Consider the following 18,977-nt stretch of genomic DNA (forward strand, 5'->3'; position numbering starts at 1 on the left):
GATATAAAGCATACACTCAAATATTGGTATCCGTATCAGTTTTCTTGACTTATTTCTACATATACATTTTTATAATCTGAAATATCAAGTATTTCTATTGTTTTGACACCAGCCATCAGTGATAAACAATAAATAAAATAATACTAATATACAAGATGCAGTTTTATAATAATGTTGTATATCTACACATATGCAAACTTTCTTTTTTGGGAGGAAAAAAAAACTTTTTAACAAGTTTTTTCTTGTGCTGTGAATAATTATTTTGTGACTTTTCCATAATCAAAGAGATTTAAAGAGAAATTTTGGCTTCAACCACACAGGATTTACTTGGTATGTTCAATAAAAGAAAAAATCCAAGTAATTCTGCTTTTAGATGATTTCCACTTTTGTTTATTTCATGCTCTACATGAGACTGAGACAATTAATGAATATTGACAGCACTGCAGCAGTAACAACTGCACCTCAGCAATCTCCATGAAAGAGACCCTAGTGTTGGAAATTAATTTCTTACAAGGTGACAACTCCATTTTCTTTCCAGTGCAGCAGATAAAAACTGAATGCTTGCTTTGGGCTGTGTATAGCAGACAGTACCATGAACATTCTGTCCCAACTGCATTCTCATTGCTCTCTGCCAGTGACAAAGCAAAAGGCAGTCAATACAACAGTTCTTATGAATCATCAAAGTTTGATGTGAAAAAGATCAGGAAATACTCTAACCACTACTTTTGTAAGTTGATCCAGCCTAATTCCACAGAGTCCATTTTTGAGATGGACCATCCCTTGCCTTCAGGGCCAGGCAGGCCATGTGGTTGGTCATCTTGGGACATCAGGAACTGGCTGTGTCCAGCACAGGGCAGACCCAGCCACTACCCATGAAGGCCACCCTGCAGCCCCCATGTCCACTGCCTGGACACCTGCTCTGAGTACAACCACATGCCTTACAAGACTGTGAAAAAGATTTCCTCTCCTTGGTGTCATATCTCAACCCCACTAATACCCATGACAAAACTTCAGTACTATTTTTATCCATAGCATTTGGTTTTGCTTAGTCAAAACAAACTTGTTCAGCACTTTTAAAGTTCCCATACAAAGGGGGGACTTAGAAACTTCCTTCCTTATAAACTTCCCGTTTGTTTTACCAATGCACTCATTGTTTCTGCACTTGTGACTGAAAGAATGGAAATCCTTGAACTGTTCATCCTTACTATCTCTTGTTTATAATTCCTTTTTCCTTAGCTTAAAACAAATCATTTTTATCAATCTGAGTTTGTTAAGAAAGATTTAATGAAATTTAATTCTTATTCTTTGTTGAAATCCTATTATATCACAGCTAACTGTGCATCTTCTGAGAAATTTTGTGCAAAATATTTTGTTTTCTAGGTAAGTACATCCTTTATATTTCAAGGATGCCCATTGCTCTAGACTTTGGTTGGCTCTTTTGATTTTGACATTCCACCATTTTAACAGAAGTGATTCCAGAGTAAGGGGGTAGTTTCATGGCAGTAGTACTGGACACCTTGGAGACCAAAAACAGTGAGCCTTGAGGAAAGGGCTGATGGGCACAGAGAAGTGAAAAAGCATAGATGATAAAAATCATCAAGATAAAAGGAAGAAGAAAATAATTTTGGAGCACTTCCTTGACCAAGATAAAGAGTAGGCTACCAGTGACTTCAGTCAATGAAATGGATGAAGGTGAAAATCATTTGGAAAAGATGAAGAAAACAGTTGAAGGAGAAAGCCAGACTGTTCATGTTTTGCACACAACTAATTTCCCATGATAATGCTATTCCATCTGTAGGCAGATAGAGCAATACCACAGGAAATCAAATAAAGAATATACTTTTACATTATGAATATGCCTCAGGTCTGTTAAAGCAGAGATGATGACAGAAATCCATGAGGCTGTATTTGATAATGTTTAATTACTTATATCAGGACTGGTTGTTCTACTGACATTTGCTTAAATAACTCTACAATTAATATTTTCATGTGACTTAAAATAAATGAACAATGGTTACCATTGATAGAAAAATTGATTCAGAACAGAACAGCTACTAGTCATTCTTTGGACCTCCCAGAGGACCTAATCTGGTAAAATGTATCATGGGTGCTCAAGTAGGGATTTCAGAGACAGATTTAAGGACTATAACACACAGGAGGCACTCTACCTTTAATGAACACACACGGCATTAACAATCTGTCATGTAACAGATGTAGAGCACACAACAAATACTTAGAGACACTATTCCAAGGAGGAGAAGTCACCATATTTTTTGTCCTTTTGATATACAGCTGTGACTAGACAGGCTACATTCTTTTTACGTGACAAAGTCTGCATTATGTTTGTATTTGTTCTGGGAGCAGCGATGAAATTTTGTAGATATAATTCTGTGCCTTTTAGTGCTTTACATGTGAAAAACAGTCTATTTCTTTACAAATGAAACACAGATGTGAGTTAAAGGTGACATGCAGTTTATTTTAAGCAACTAAAATGCTTTTTGTTCACTGAATTTCCCAAATAACAAGGGTAAAGGGAACAATTCTCACTTAAATGATTCAATTTCTTTTGTGTCTATGCAGCACAGGTCACTTGGAATCCAGAATAATGGACTCATTGCCTGATGCACCAGCTTTCCTGTAATCTGTAGTCTGACGCCACACACGAGAAGGAACCTCAGTTAGACACAATGAAATAATTTGGGAAAGTAAAGGAATTTTATACTTGCCAAATTTAAGAATCACATGAATACTTGAGGATCTAGAATGAATGTTTTGCTAAAAAGACTGTATGGTTAAGGTTTTATATATTTGTGCTACGTAACAAATTTAAAAATAATTTAGAATTAAACTTTATTAGATTCAGAAAGTTTTCTGCCTCCCTCATATATTCAGATACTGAGTCACATTTCCTTGTGTCTGCAACTCGGTTATCAGATCGACCAGACGGAACCTTCATGTCTAGTTGCTAATTATTCTTTATTACATTTCATATTATTTCTAATGTATATGAGCAGTTCTCAGGAGCTATAATCCCTTTTATTACACTACCATTACCATCTTATATACCCAGTAGCCTTTTATAATCACAGGAGAAGGAGAAAAAAAGTTTAAATCATGAGAAATATCTTGAGAGTTTTCTTTTTAAAGAAAAGACTGCAGAAAAAATTTTCCCAAACATAATAGAAGAAAAATTTTATGTTAATGGATGTGCAGCCCAGATGTGCTTACTCACCCTGAATAGAGGCTCTGGTATTTAAATACTACAGCTTAAGGACACAATGGGTTTAAATTAATGAAAATCTTTGAGCAGTAACAGTTTACAGGCTCTTTACACAAGGTACAGCAATTGGATTTTCAAATAGTTTGGCACTTCATCTCATTGCCCTTCCATCACTCTAAAATTTATAGCAGGTGACAATGAAGTTGCCTCATATACAAGAAATATGAAATCTATATAGTATACATAATGCTGATTAATAGAAACTGTAAGAACCGAATATTCAAGCAGCTGGATGAGGACTTTACTATCTTCCTTATCAAACTACAGCACACCCATTGCTTTGTACCATAGTTAAAATTATCCTGAGATTATATTCACTACACAGTCAATACTCAATAGCATTTTGTGTGATTTGCTTTTCTAAGAGAAACAGTTCTGACCAAGACAGAAAAAATTTACAAATCAAAGACAGAGCAATGACCAGTGTTGTCATGGCACTGTGACAAAGTGCATGAAAAGGTAACCCAGTAGTTTCCAAGCTGCTCCACTTCTGGGGTCACAGTCTTCCTTCCACTGGCAAAATCGAGATTCACAACTACTCAGCTGGTAGCAGAGGGATCTGTTCTGTGGTCTTCCAGGAACTACTTACACACACTATGGATAAAATACATTTCAGGCACCCAAAACAAGTGTTGAAGACTGGAACATAAACTTTCCTTACGTGTTGATAAACTATCTTTTAATGTCTTTTTCTTTTTTTAAATAAACCATCCTAGAGTCATTCTTAATCTTCCATTTGGTAAGATAAATAACCTTAATATCAGGAGTTTTCCACTTTGCTGTGACCTTTAACTGTGTTTATTCAATACTGCGGCACTTCTCTGACCCCCCTCCCCTTTATCTTCATGGCTTTTTTGAGAGGACATTTGAGAATTGACTTACATAATAGCAAGAAACTACAGAGATATTTTAACAATGGTAGCCCTGTTTTCTACTTTATGCCATGAAGAATGAATTACCCTAGACTCCAGGGGGTGACTTCAGATTTTTAATTTTTCCAGAATTTTATAAGTAGTTAAGGAATCAGCTATCCAATTTACAGTGTGATTTGAAGAGCTGGTGTTTGTAAATTTGCCCTCTCTGCATAACTGCTGAGGAGCATGTATTTGTAGATGCTATTCTTTTCCAAGTTTATTAATATAAACACCAGTTACCATACTTCCTTTTTTTTCCCTCCCAAAGTTATTGCTAACTCAAGAAAAGATAGAGTTATCTTCTGGGTTTTTATAAGAAAAAAAGCACCCTTCCCCTTCTTACTTTGCCTAAATGTTATTTCCTAAAAGATGCTTAAATGGTGATTTTAAAATTCCAGTCATGTGAATCATCCCCTCAGGTTTCCGCTATACCAAAGAGGTTGTGTTTATGCTCATAAATAAGCAATTCCAATTATGCTTGTTTATTACCCAAGCTCCTATCATTGGTGTATAGGCAATTAAAGATTAAAGAATTTCTTCTCTCCTCGTCCTTTGGTGTCTTGATTAATTTTGTTCTCAGCATCACAATTCCGTACTGAAAGTTCATGTGTTTCCTCTTTTCACCCTTCTCTTTTATTTGATGCTATCCTAACCACTGTAGTATATTTCTTTGGTACTTGCCTCAGTGATGTTTTCTAAGGAACTTTAAAAGGTTTTTAGGACTTCCTAATGCCTATGTTGAAATTAATTCTCAGAACTGATTGCCATTTCATTAGCAGAGTAACGCCTTAACAGAAATCCATGGTTGATTGGCAGCCAGCTGTACCATGCCTCTGTCTTTACCTTTTAAGGAAGCAAACAATCTACTTCGGCATTGTTCATATTGTGCCACATTTCCCATCTTTTCCATCAGGATAAGTTCTAGTACTACAAAATACTTACTAGTACCTAGCAATCCACTTCAAATTGTCTTATATATTAACTTTTAACTAGCGTGCTACTGGACCGTGCCAGGGCAGACTGAATCAAATGTCACTTCTTATAAGCAAAACTCATGCTCAAATTCCTATCACATCAAAGCAAAATAAATTGTGGTTGTGGTAGTATGAATTCCTTTTGCCAAGCTGTCAGGTAAAAAAAGTTGAACAATTCACAAAAACAATTATGTTCATAGGCAGTCATTCTTAAGTGTGTCATTTCTTAAGAAAGTTTTATGAATAATTCAAGTAGTGACTTTAATTAGTGTTTAAATGATCAAAAAAGATAGTTCTGCTTAAATAATGATGTGATTTTACTAGCAACTGTTTTACCACCATGAAAATAATTGAAATAGAAAACCTTCTAAGACAACTAATCAAACTTGAATAAATGCAGATGCCACTATATTTTTCTGTGGGTAAATTTGACTGCTTTAGTCACAAGAGCAGAGTTTACAGCACATCTCTGGGGAGTACACAAGGATCTTAATAAATCTCAGCTATGTCTTTCACAGGTAACAGATATTCTTAAGACTGACATCTTTAACTTCCTTATGTCCCTCTTCAACTTCTGTAAAAGTCAGAAAAACATCTTATATTGCTAATATTTGGAGGAGGAAAAGGTCCATATCAATGAGACTTACAGACACTGACAAGTCTCTTGCAGACACTGACACAAGAGGTTGTGAATATTTTGCAGCTGTCATAACCACGGGGTATAAATCCTGTTTCATGGAAATCAGTGAAAGTTTTTGCTCCTGACTTCACACATTATCTCAATCTTAAAAAGGTGTGATTTGCCTAACTGGAGTTAAACAATGTCACTTTTGGCATGCTTTCGTAATGCACCAGATCATCTGTCACCCCAGAAGAAGGGCAGTGAAACCCACTGTGTCAGATCTGTCAGCCCCACATGAATGTATGAGATACAGAAAACCTGAAATAGCACCAAATGCCTGTGTTTAGGCCACTGAATTTTAACCAAAGCATTTCTTAACTTGGGAGTTATATATAAGTGATGGAGAAGATGAAAAAAAATTCTATTTTTATATACATATTTTCTTTTTTAACACGACTTAAGCATTCTGTGATTCTGTGAACTTGTCATTCAACCAAGCCTTCTTTTAAGTAGCAATGCCTTAGGTAAAAATAACAGGAAATTGAAGATCTGAAGAAGGAGATACTAGCAGGTCTCAGTTTTAATTTTCATGGGAATTAATTTATAATATTTTTTCTAACTTTGATTGCTAAAAAAAAAATTTGTGTCTACCTGCCTCTAAATCATCTTTCTCTATTTTCCTTCCTTCTCAGACTCTAACACGGTGAGTGGAATTGTAGGCAACTACTATAGCATGAGATGACTTGTTCTCCACTGACTGTACTGAAGAATTTCCACAATGGGAGATTAACACCCAGCTAATAGGCAGGCTGAGCAGTCTTAGACACAGCCTGGAACAGAATCCTTCTTTCAGCTGCCAACACACAGGCATTTAGTTCCACTGAAACAACCAGAACAGCTGAGAGTTCATACAAAGGCAGCAAACATGACACTCAAAGTCTGCGCCTGCTGAAGGGCAGGTCAGACACTATGAGGTGTCTCAGCTGGTCCTAGATGTCCGTGTTTAGGCAACTGAATTGGGCCCACAGCACCTTTCTTAGAAATTGGGACTAAGAATGTTGCCAGATCTTTCTAGGCAGAGCATAATAAAGGCTAGTCTAGGTTTTGCTCCATGATTATTATGGTTGATGCTGAAGAAAACTGTCTGCCTTTTGTCAATCCAGTTGGCTCTCAATATATTATAAAAGTATGCAATTGGCAAGCAATATGCACAGGAGCTTACAATGAAATTTTTATAACAGTGAAATTCTGAAAACAGTGAAATGCCTTCTAATGGACTTACTGATATTTATATTTACAGGGAAGCAGGTTTCCAAAACACAGTAAAGCCTTTTCTTTCATCAGTAAAAATATATTCTTGTGAATAGTAAAGATTCTTGCATTTGTGAAGATTCATTTGGAGCAAAAGGCAATTATCAGTAAGAGGATGGTAATCTCACTAAATGAGTGAACTCACAAGCATTTCAGAATATATTATTCTCATGATGTGCAAATGTTCAAAGCAAGAGGAGTTAAGAGGAAGCAGAGTGAGGAAATAAAAACAAATAATCAACTGCTTATATTTCAGATACATCCAACTTTTTTTCATCACCATGTCTTGCAACATTGCAACAATGGTGTGAGCCAAACATATGTGCAGTGCAGGGTTTTGAGGGATTAGTCTTCTTAGTCCAACCTATACTGTTGGAAAACAGTTTTCTATGTTACATTAAGAAGTAAGACTCATTCTTCATGGGACCCTAAGTTTTTTTAAAAAAAGTAATATTTTTCAAGGTTCTTTTAAAGGACAAAGGAAGAGATGTACATAAAAATTTTGTGTTACCCATTCTTTGTCTCACATTGTTGTTTCATGAGAAAGTCTTACAGAGAGAGAAGAAAGTCACTTTGCAGTCCTCCTGGGATATAGAAATCGTGTATGAATCCATAATGTCTTCTCATCCATGCATCACTGGGGAAGGAAAAATCAAAGTAAGCTTTCTCTTCCAGCCCTGCAGTGTGCTTACTTTCTCTTTTTGCTGATTACATGCTCTCTTTACTGCTGAAATAATATTAAAAGCACATAATAAAAACTTTAACTATTTAATTTAAACCCGGTTGTTTGCTTTAAACAACATATACAGAAATGGTCATCTACCTCCCAAAATAAACTCCTGGCAAACAAACAAATTCATCAACAGCTACCATGAAATATAAGAGGGTTTTATATTTCCTTCAGCATAAAACAGGGAAAAATAAATCCCATCAGTAAGTAAATGAAGTGGATCTCAGCATAACCAATCTATGAGCTGAAAATTAGTTTAATTCCCATGGTAGGAAGTTTAAGAGATTCATAGATTAGAGGGCCAGAAGGGACTGTTGTGATCAAATTTATAAACTTATGCAGAGATTTTCAAAGGCACAGAAGACATTTGGGTATGTAATTCCCACTGACTTACAAAAGAATTTGGATTTTAATTGTGACTTCATTATAGAGCACCCCTCTCAAAGAATAGTAATTTGACCAATACCCTGAATCCTAAATCATGATGCATAACAGTCAATGTCACCCATGATTCAATTACAAGTGTCTAAACATAGTCAAAATGCAAACAAATTATAGCACCCTCAGTGCCCAGTATTTTTCTTCTGACATTGCCTGAAGAGGAGCTAAAAGAAATTTGATTGCTAGGCCTGTTCAAAGACCTGTGTAGCCACGGTGGTAGTAAAAGTATCTTTAGACCAAGATAGAAAACACAGCCTATCTGAAGTAAGCAGAACTACAGGCAAAAGCCTACTCCTCAAGGGAAAACACATTTCTTATTTAATTTATTTGACAAAATTCTTATTTAATTTATTTGACATCAGCACATTATAATAAATTGCAGTTTTTCAAGCTTACTAGAGCAGAGTCAGGATTCAACTTGGAAGGGGTTAAATGCATTTTTGTTACTAAAAGGACTCTTCTTGAACAGGAAAAGGCATATTCATCAAAAAAAAAGGAAATTTGTTAATCTCTTATAACAGACTGTTTCCCCGTGGTCTACTTCCTGTATTTAAATACAGTTTATCTTAGTTTTAAAAATAGCATTTAAAAAAGGAACAGAGGAAGTGTTACACTGAGCGAGACAGTAATCCATCTATTCCTAGTATCTGGTCTCCAAGAGTGGTTGTTAACACAGACTCTTATTTTGTCAGATATATCTGGTGTCTTCTAATGACAGTTTTAAAACTCTATTTGTATTTCTCTTCTGCTAAGCGATTTTTTTTAATGCTTGTTTACTCATTTATTTATTTCACTGTTACTGGCAATGCTTTCTGAAGTGTTGCCACAAACACAACTTCTTACCTTTTTTATTCCACCTGTGTTGGCTCTGAAGAGAGATGGTTTCCTCCAGCAGTCACATTTTGAAAATTTTGCTGTTGCTCCTCAAGCATTCTCCCTAGTTTTGGAGACAGGGAGAAAATTTAAGTCTGGGAATACTAGTAGTACTGAAGTTTTCTTACCAGGAAAAAAGTGTTTTTTCAGTGTATCTGCTGCTGCTGCTTCCTTCCCAAGGTGGCTGATGTGGAAGCCCTGACTGTCAATACGCTGACCACCCAAAAACAAAAATAAAGAAATCCCAGTAATGTGTTTTCTATTGAAACACCTGCGGTATTGGTACAATCTCAAAAGCTGAAGAGATCATGGGAACTATTTTATACATTAGTCAGTTCCATCTACAGTCTAGGTTCCTTACTTCCACATATGTTAATGGACTTAGGCACTGAAATTATAATTTTGACTAATTCTGGCCGACAACTATGTCATGTGCCTAATGGAAATAAAGAGAAATTGATTTGACTGGCAGGTTTTTTTTGTAGGGGAAAAAGTAGTGTCATTTTCTCAGAGACAGCTTTTCCAGTCAAGTACCTTATTCACTGGCTTCAACAAATCATATTTATGCCTATTCTGGAAGTTCAGGAATATGCAAAATAACAACTTTGAAATGGTAATCAAATTATTGGAAAGAGATAGTGTACATTTTTCTTTATCTTCTCCAAACCCAGCACCACCTTGTCTTTCTCTACTACTGCTAGCTGTAACAACGATTAAGCAAGCATACCGAAAAACACAAAGAAAGCTCTTTTCAGACTTAGTTCTTATTCTCTGTACAATATAGAATCAGTTTTCCATACAACCCCTTTTTTAATAGTCGTACTTACAGTCAAATAAAAAATTACTTTTGAATTTTGTAGACAGGAATGATTAAGCTAAGAATTTACTTTCATTTTATAGGGATATTTCATATGACTAATGCCTTATTAGATCATTTTATTTAACTCTCCCATCACTGATCATTAATATATGTATTCTGTTACACGGACCAGATAATATCCCAAAGCTGAATTTTCAACAGGTTGCTCTTACCTTTGGATTCATTGTATTGAACTCAAAAACCTTTAAGGCTTTCTTTTTTCTTCTTGTTTTTTTCCGTATTTTCCGCTTCTTCAACATATCTCTCTCTCTCCATTCTTCTTCACAAAAGTGGGATATAAGAACCTCTCCTATTGTCCCATCTCTCTTCAGCCCGTCCAGTGGTCACTTTCTGAGGATTCTTACATAGCTTAAGCATTCTTTTTCTCAGAGATCATCATACCTGCAGCAGTAAAACCATATAGCTCAGTTTGCACTTCAGCTAGTACATGGAAGACACAATTCCAAAGAATACTAAAAAACCTCTCCCTGGCTCCATTTACTTATTGCTTGCTCTTTGTCCTTCAATGGTCGTTACTCAAAGTCCTGCAATTTGCCTCTGTTGAAACAAATTCAGGCTAGCTCTGTTCTCTCTCTTGGCTTCAAAATGTTTGCAAACGCCATGGTTTGTCCAAGGATGCTACAATCTCACCAAGTTTAGACTGAGCACAGGAAGATTCAACTCTAAGAAGCCACTCATTTTACAACAACACTAACAATTGCAGGTTTAAAGAAGCATGAACCATCACACATCACATGGCTGATCTGGAAGAAGTCAGCAACCTGCTAACAGCAGGGATATCTCTCTCTCTCTCTCTCTATCTCCTTTCCTCTCCCATCTTTCTCTCCTAATCTACATCTTCTCTTCTATGCATCCAAAAACCTTGGTGGTTGTTGTTGGGATGAAATACCTGCTTCCATGCACACCTTGATTAAAACAGTACTTTGCTACCAGTGTGCTGGTTTCACTACTTTCTACTGATGCTGAAACTTGATTTGTTATTCTTTGCTTAAGCTCACCATGTAAGTAGTTTTCTTTTAATTGTCTCACTGGTTTTCTTGAGAATCTTATTTTTTCTTGCTTGCTTCCTGTGGATGTAGAAGCTAATCTCCCTCAAGGGTGACTGCTGTGCTTATTCAGCAAGATAATATTGCCTTTGGAATTAATTTCTAGAAAAGCCAAGAAAAATCACAGAACCTACAGATGTGAGGTTCAGATGCAAACCTCACTTTTTTTGTTTGGTTGGTTGGGGTTTTTTTGTGGTTTTTTTTTTTTTGTTTGTTTGTTTTAAGGATATAAATTCAGCATTTGTGGAAAACAGACATATAAAGACTAGTATTCAGCATATTCTTTCCTGGCAAACTGGGAAGAATCTACACTGATAGCAAATGCTGTAGTAGACTGGTATTTTTAATCTTGAGAGGTGATAAAACATCACAGTAACAGCAGTATGCTAGAAGAATCTCTATAAAAGAAAAACAATTAGAAACGTGCATTAAAATACATTTCTCTTATTTTCATTTTACTTGAATATAGAATGCACAAGCTACAGTGGGACAACAGCTGCAGCTCATTACAAACATGAAACATCAGGAATACTAACATATTCTTGACCTTTTAGCAAGAACTTCATGCATAATTAGTGTATCTGAAAAATATAATTATTGAGATTAGTTCTCCATAACAAAATCTTCTTCCATATACTTCCGCTTTTCTTTTATCCGCCTATAATCCTCCTTTCTTGGTTTCAAAACAAGAAGAGGAACAGCAAACCCCAATATAGACAACTTTTAGGCACTTCAGAAACACCTTGCTTTTACGATGTAATTATATTATGATAAAACTTTGTAGTTTGTAAAGTTTGAAGTGTTTAAAGATGCATATATGATTTGAAAGAAAAGGGGATTTTAGTTATTTTATTTATTTTAGTTATTTATTCAAAATTACCTTGAAAAATATGTTTAGGAATGCAGTAAGTTAATTTCTAAGGTGTCTTTGGTATCAATATGTTCCTTTATAAATAAATAAATAAAACTAACTTAAATTTTTCATCTTATATCTTCTGCTTCTTATCAGAGAATAGGAATAAAAAATACCAATTTCACATGTGTAATGAATGGTATTTCAGTGTTTTGTATGCCTCAGCAAACTAGGAGTTTATCTGTTACTAGTCAGAAATTATTAAATCAGTACCCTCAGTCTTCAATTTCACACATTTCCTTTATTTCACAACAGGTCCTTTGAAAACTACAATTCTGAAAATTTTTTAAATTCATTATCACATTGGTCACATCTTCAATACTGTATAGAATAGAACTGCATCCAACAGGCAAAACCTGTAGAAAAGCCTTTTAACTTTCTAACAACATTACTGAAGCAGATTTTACAGAGCAGGCTCAGAGTCATGATAGGGAGAATTAGCCTCTGATTTGATTTATAACATCTCTGTTATTGTTTATTCACGTGTAAGTAAAGTTTATGGCTGTTTTCAAATTCTGTTCTATAGTGTATTGGTAGAATGCCTGATAGTGGAGTAAGAAAGGCAAAAAAGGAAAATTGCTAAAAAGATAAAATCAGGGAAAGGAATATTGTGCCTGATTGTGGAGATGCAGCAAAAAAAACAAAGCTGTAGCTTTCCCAATTAAGACGAAGTGGTTTGAGTGATCATTTTTAACTTCGAGATATGGCAGTCTCAGTTTTATTTAGGATCTCCTAGGTAAGCAGATGGAACTGCCTCTCCCTTTTATGAAAGCATAAAGATCTTTTTCTTTCACACAGAAAGAGTTCTTTTTCCCTCCCAGATGATTTATTAAGAGTACAAAGATTTCAGTCTCCTGTGAAGTCTTCTAAATTGTTCATCTTTAAGCATACACAAGGATGTGATAACCTAATACTTTTAATGCAAAAATATGCATAAAATGCACTTACAAATACCACAGAGACTCTTAATACAGCAAAAAGAAATTGGAAAGGCACATCTGCATTGTGTTTTTCTCTTACTTAAGCCACCCTTGGAAATGGCGGGTTGGATATTATCCGCATGACGTTCTGAACACTTTATACCTTGTTAGTGAAATTTGCTCATACATTTTACTCTGCATCCAGTCTGACAGTACACAAACCATCCTGAAAGAATCCTTTAAATAATATCTTTCATACAGTGCTCTATTTTTTATTATTAATGGCTTTCAGAGCGTGGGTTGTGAACACAACTCTCACTACTTTTCTTGGACAGAACTACTACTCCTGGAGTTGTCAGCTCCAGCTGTGCCATGGAAGTCTAAAAATAAATGGATATGCTGCAGCCTGGTGAGACAGTTAAACTCCTGTGGTGCTCATTCTTGCTCCTCGGTGAACTACACTAGTTCATCAGGTCTAGACCAAAGTTCCGCCCTGCTCCCATGTAGTCACAGAGAAAGGTTTTGAAGTAGTAGCCTGTTTCTTGGGAATGGGGAGGAAACTTGTCTGTTCTTGTTAACCATGCAATAAAACGCATTGAAAGTCCTTTCAAGTCTACAGCAGTTCTGCCATTGCATGGTGCCAGCACAGGATATTCCTGCAAAGACCTAGGTTGTGAGGGAATATATAATCAATTCATCCCTACAAATCAGTGGAACAAAAATCATTCCGTGAAAAACACTGCTTTTCCCCCAAAGCATACCCTCCTTTTTTTCCTTCGCACCCATCAGTGCGCACCTTGTGTGCATGAGGCATAGCCAGTCTCTGAGTACAGCTGCTGATGTGTCATTTACATAGCTCTCTTTCTTCTGAGCATCCTTCTGTAGGCATTTTTGCCATTTTCTCTAAACAATGTGGCATCTCTGTGTGGGTTTTCCCTATCAGAGGAAAGCAGCAACACCTTGAAATAAAATCAAAGCCACAGCCTTAGAATCAAAAAATTTGTTTTCAGAAATGTAGAGTGTATTAGATGTGTCATCCCAGTAGTTTCAAAAATTGAAAAGGGGAGAGAGTCTTAAATAATTTCAGCAAAAGCCAACACAGTTAAAAGTAAGCACTAATTCAGTTCTCTGGAAGAGAGAGACAGAGAAAGCAGATAGTAGCAGTTGCCTTTATAAAAATAAATGTGTTAAGTCACTTGAAATAACCATCAGTAGCTACAGTTAAAAAAAAAAGTTACAACAAAAACTAACATCAGTTCTAAAATTCAAGAAGTTGCTCCAGACTTTTAAAATTTGGTAATAGAAGGTAATGCATTTTATAAACTGTCAGCTCAGTGATTTGACTTCAGCTTTATCTACTGGAAACCAAGAGGTCAGGGTCAAAGAACAGCCAGAAGCCTCCTGCCTTTGGGACCAGTAGGGATGAGAAGGATCCATCCTTCTGGACTTAGGGGAGGGAGGAGGTGCAGCTCACTTCTATCTGGAGCACTCCCCAAGTAGATGTCTAGCTCCAGCAATGACAATAGTAATTATAATCTCAAAGATGGCAGAATAGCTGAAACAGCACGGGACAGTATTAAAAAAAGGAAGAATCCTCAGGAGCTATTGAATACCCTTTGGAAGGCTGAGTGTGCTTGCTTTAGAAGTTTTCCTGAACAGTGAATAGAGGGATTTAAGACAGCAGGTATAAAAACATGCATTGTTGGAATCTAAGACAGTGGAAAGCAAAAACCATGAATCATCATTAGTCATTATAAGGAAATAAAGTGATATGTTCTGAATTCAGACGAAGCCCTTGACAGAGGCAGTGACAGCTACCAAAAAGACAACAGAGCTCTCAAGCCTCCCTTACAATGATGGCACTACAATTGGATTTTACACGAAGCATAGTCTGCTTGCTCCTTAGTTGTCATTTCTGAATCAGCTAGGGGCTGACACATGGCTGCTCCAACAAATAACTTACCATTGAGCTTACAAAAGGTTAAAGTTCTTTTTATTTATAGATCACAAAACCAGAGAAGCAGCAAGAGGCAATATTCACATCCATTTCTTGAAATTGTGCCCCTAAAAATTGAACTGTGAAACAGGCATTTAGCCAAGGATGTTGCAAGTATGCAGCCATTGTGGCAACTCCGCAAAGGTGTACTGAACACATTCTCAGCTGCTTTGCTCCATTGAGAGCAGAGAGAGGATCACTCCCTTCAGTTCAGGAGCAATCCTGTATAGCTACAAAAGCAGGAACAGACTTGCCTACAGGAGGGAAAAATGAAACAAACAAAACACCACCAACAAAATAAAAAACAAACAAAAAACCCCAACAACAAAACACCATACACACACACAAAAACCCAACAACAAAAAACGAAATTCACCCAAAGCCCCACCAAAAAAACTCTTCAATCAGGATAAGGAAACTATATAACAAATTTATTCTGAAGGTGGCCTTTACAGAGAGCTGGTTCAGGTTATCAGAAAACATTTTCATACTGTTCCTTGCTAGACTATGCACTGACCCTTACCTCACATTTCACCATGTAAATGAGACTGAAGGAAATTAGCTCCAAAATTTCATCTATTGCCTAGTGTAGTGATCACAAATCTTTTCAGGTTGGTATCACTGCTTCCCTGCATCCCATCTGTCGTCTTTTCCCCTCACTAATTTCTTCTCTTCCCCAGCTTCTGTCTTCATAGAGGAATGAATGAAGACTTCCAATCTTCCTTTGGAATCCAGCTAAGCTTCTGACCATCTCAAGTCTCTCCAGGACTCACAGCATCTTCTGTCTTTTTCCACAGGCAAATAAAAAAAGAACAAACAATAATGAAGTTTTTAACTTTTTTAACTCTTGCAAGATAGTGACAGGAATTTACATCTTTTGTCAAGAGACTTCAATGTGGAGGATGCAAATTGTATAGGCAATAATCACAGCATAAGACCAGAAGGAATCATTGGATTATTTTGTCTGACATCTCATGCATCATAAAACATTGCAATTTAGACGATTACACTTCATCTTATGTCTTTACAAAACTAACTTGCATTTGATTAAAACAAATACCCTCAAAAGGCATTTGAGAGAAATATAGAAATGTAGAATTTCTCATTTCTTTTGGTAGCTTGTTCCACCAGTTAATCACCCATTAAAATCACTACTAAGCCCAAAGGTTTATTTTCAGGGTTAGTTGGTTTTTTCTCCTAACTACAGCATCTTGCTGTTGGTTCTTGTTACAACTACAGTGCTTTTTTTTTCTTTTTTTTTTTAATGAAATTTAAAAGCCCTTAACTATACAGGGTGTTCTCACAAAACAGCAAACACTGTAATCAAACTGCATGTAGATCTTCCTTTTGACAGATAAAACTGCGAGAAGATACTAATGAAGTACACCTCTCCGTACTCCTCAAATTTTTCCTGTGGCTTCTTTCTGATCCACTCCAATTTTTTAACATCTTCTTCTAAATACAATAAACTTAATCCTTCTCCAGTATCAGATGCCCTACTACAATATTGAGGAATATTATAAAGCCTACAGGACATTGAGGAATTGTAGGTAATGACTTCAAGAGTGTAAGGAAAGAGTCAATGTTATTTGGGTGGTAATTCAAATGTCTGGGGTTTAGTTTCCATCATATTGAAGACTGTTTTGTAGATTTGTGTAACTATTTTCCATAATTTTCAGGTTTTGTTAGACCAGATGAAATAACTGTAAGTAGGATCTTCTCTCGGATGTTGCATCATTTAATTCTTTACTGGTTCTCTGTGCTTTGAGATCCCCATCTAGAAATCATCATTACAATTAACTTTCACATACATCACCACATTTTTGTTGCCATGACATAAATACAGGTATTCTAGAAACCACTGCTAAAATCTCTATCAAGTTCTTCTCTGTAACATAAAAGAATAATCAGTAAAGTTGAAGACACATAACAGTGGTTTTCTGATTGCACGCCTGAAAACTAAAGGCTTGAAAGTCAGAAACAATTCTTAAGAGGAGAATCCATCTTCCACTTTAACAACAAAGTCCAATTTATTTATGCATCTCTACTCATTCAGTATAATTCTTCTACATATACAAACAGAAATACACATTTATGTGCAAAGTTTAATTCCAAGGTTGGGAGGCATAATGGAGCCTAATTTTATTATACTAGATAATTTTCCTAGAGGTGCATATTGATTTCACACTGTCAAACAAACTGCAAAATACATTATAACAAAACAATTAAAACTGCTGATAATTATTACAATTAACTCGCTGCTTCATACTAATGGAATGTTCAAGCATCCGAGAATTCCTGATTATCAGAAACTAATGGATGTTCAGAAAAGGATGTCATTTTCTGTAGCAATTTGTTCTTGGCCAATTTAATGTTCCCTCAAAACAGTTTTCCATTCCCAAATGTCTCATTTGTGGCTTTACAAAGGAAGGAATCATGACAGTATTGTTTCAGTGCTTATTTTGTCTTCAGAAGTCTCAGGTCTGTTCACTTTGCTGTTATGCCAGGAGCATATAATCCAAAATAAAAGAATCATAGAATCATTTTATACATTGATTTGTTAAAAAGAGCTGGAGGATTCTCATTTAAAGCAGTGTTAAATGTGAACTAATTCTACTGAAGTGTAAGATTTTGGCTGAAAGAAGACACTGATCCACTTTATCTAGCTACATTTCTCTGTCATGTGTGCTACTTTGGCTGTGTGAAACCTCCTTATTATATGCATCCTTATTGATGCCTGTTGTTCTGCTGGAACACTTGTGATGTGATTCCAGTGCCTGAACATGATGCTTTTCTATCAAGCACCCAAGTAGAGTTTTGCTGTTCAAATCTGACCAGTTACTGCAGTAGCCCTTTGATAGAAAGAGCAAGCTAGGAACAGCAAAGGACAATCCCTTAAAGCTTACTTCTGTCCACATGCATGTTTTGCACTTACAGTGCCCGATGCACATCAACTGAATGTTGCCCTGCAGTGGAATATTTTCTGCAGGGACTCGTACAGCTGGTTTGGCAACCACTTTATTGTGCCAATGTTAAAAATCATGATACAATAATTTGCTTTATGAAATACTGTTATGTACTTTTCAATAGGGAGCACTGTGATCGGGGTGGCATCAATTCTATAGGACACCTGTTTCACAGAACAGAAATTTTCCAGTGATTAATATCTCGGGAAAACACGTCTCAAAAGCTACGGTTTCTGAAAAAGCCTGAGACAATTAGATTCTTTTTTTAGATTTGTATTTCCAGTATCTTTATTTTGCTATTCAGAGAAATAAACAGGGACAAGCAAGTATTATTACTAATTTCTTCAACATCATCCACCTGGTTTTGTGTATTGAACTTACTGGAGAACATCTTGTGATGTAAACGTCTTACTGTCTCTTAGAAATAAACAATACAATTAAAATAAATAAGCCAACACAGCCTTATGAACCTTCCCACAGAAAACAAAAGAAAGTGAGTGAGAAGAAAAGTTTTATATTCCTTCATTAGAATTGTCTAAGATATGATAAATTTTGAAGAATAACAGTCTCTCTTTGAATTTTTAAATAAAATTTCCAATAAACTGGGGCAGAATTTTCAAGGATTACTTTAAGACCTTTAATCTTTTTTTAAAGTAGGAAATATATTAGTGTTTTGCTGATTTTTAAAGCAGGAAATACCCTAGTGCTTTGCTGAATCAGGGCCTAAAAGAGCAATCCATTCACACTCTGGGACAAAAATATCACAGTGTGTAAAATATCCATAATGTGATTAAGAAGAAAAAGGTCATTTTGAAGCTTAAAAATATTTAGGAGTTTAAACTTTAAAATATTTCCAGACTCAGGGTAAGCAATGTATAGCTTCACTAATACATTCACCTAGTAACACAGCTTAGCTAATTACACAGCTTGAACAAACTGCTTTGTGTCACTGGGGAGAGAAGTAAGGAGCACTTAAGTCCGTTCTGGATTTTAGTGGCTGAGCAATAGTTCTTGCAAAACACCACAGCTAATGGAGACTGAAGGCAGAAGTCCTCATCATGCCAAATTTCTTTTACACATACCTGGAGAAGGAGCCAAGTATCTCAGCAGT

The sequence above is a fragment of the Corvus moneduloides genome, chromosome 2, assembly GCF_009650955.1.
Source record: "Corvus moneduloides isolate bCorMon1 chromosome 2, bCorMon1.pri, whole genome shotgun sequence".
Taxonomy (NCBI): Eukaryota; Metazoa; Chordata; class Aves; order Passeriformes; family Corvidae; genus Corvus; species Corvus moneduloides.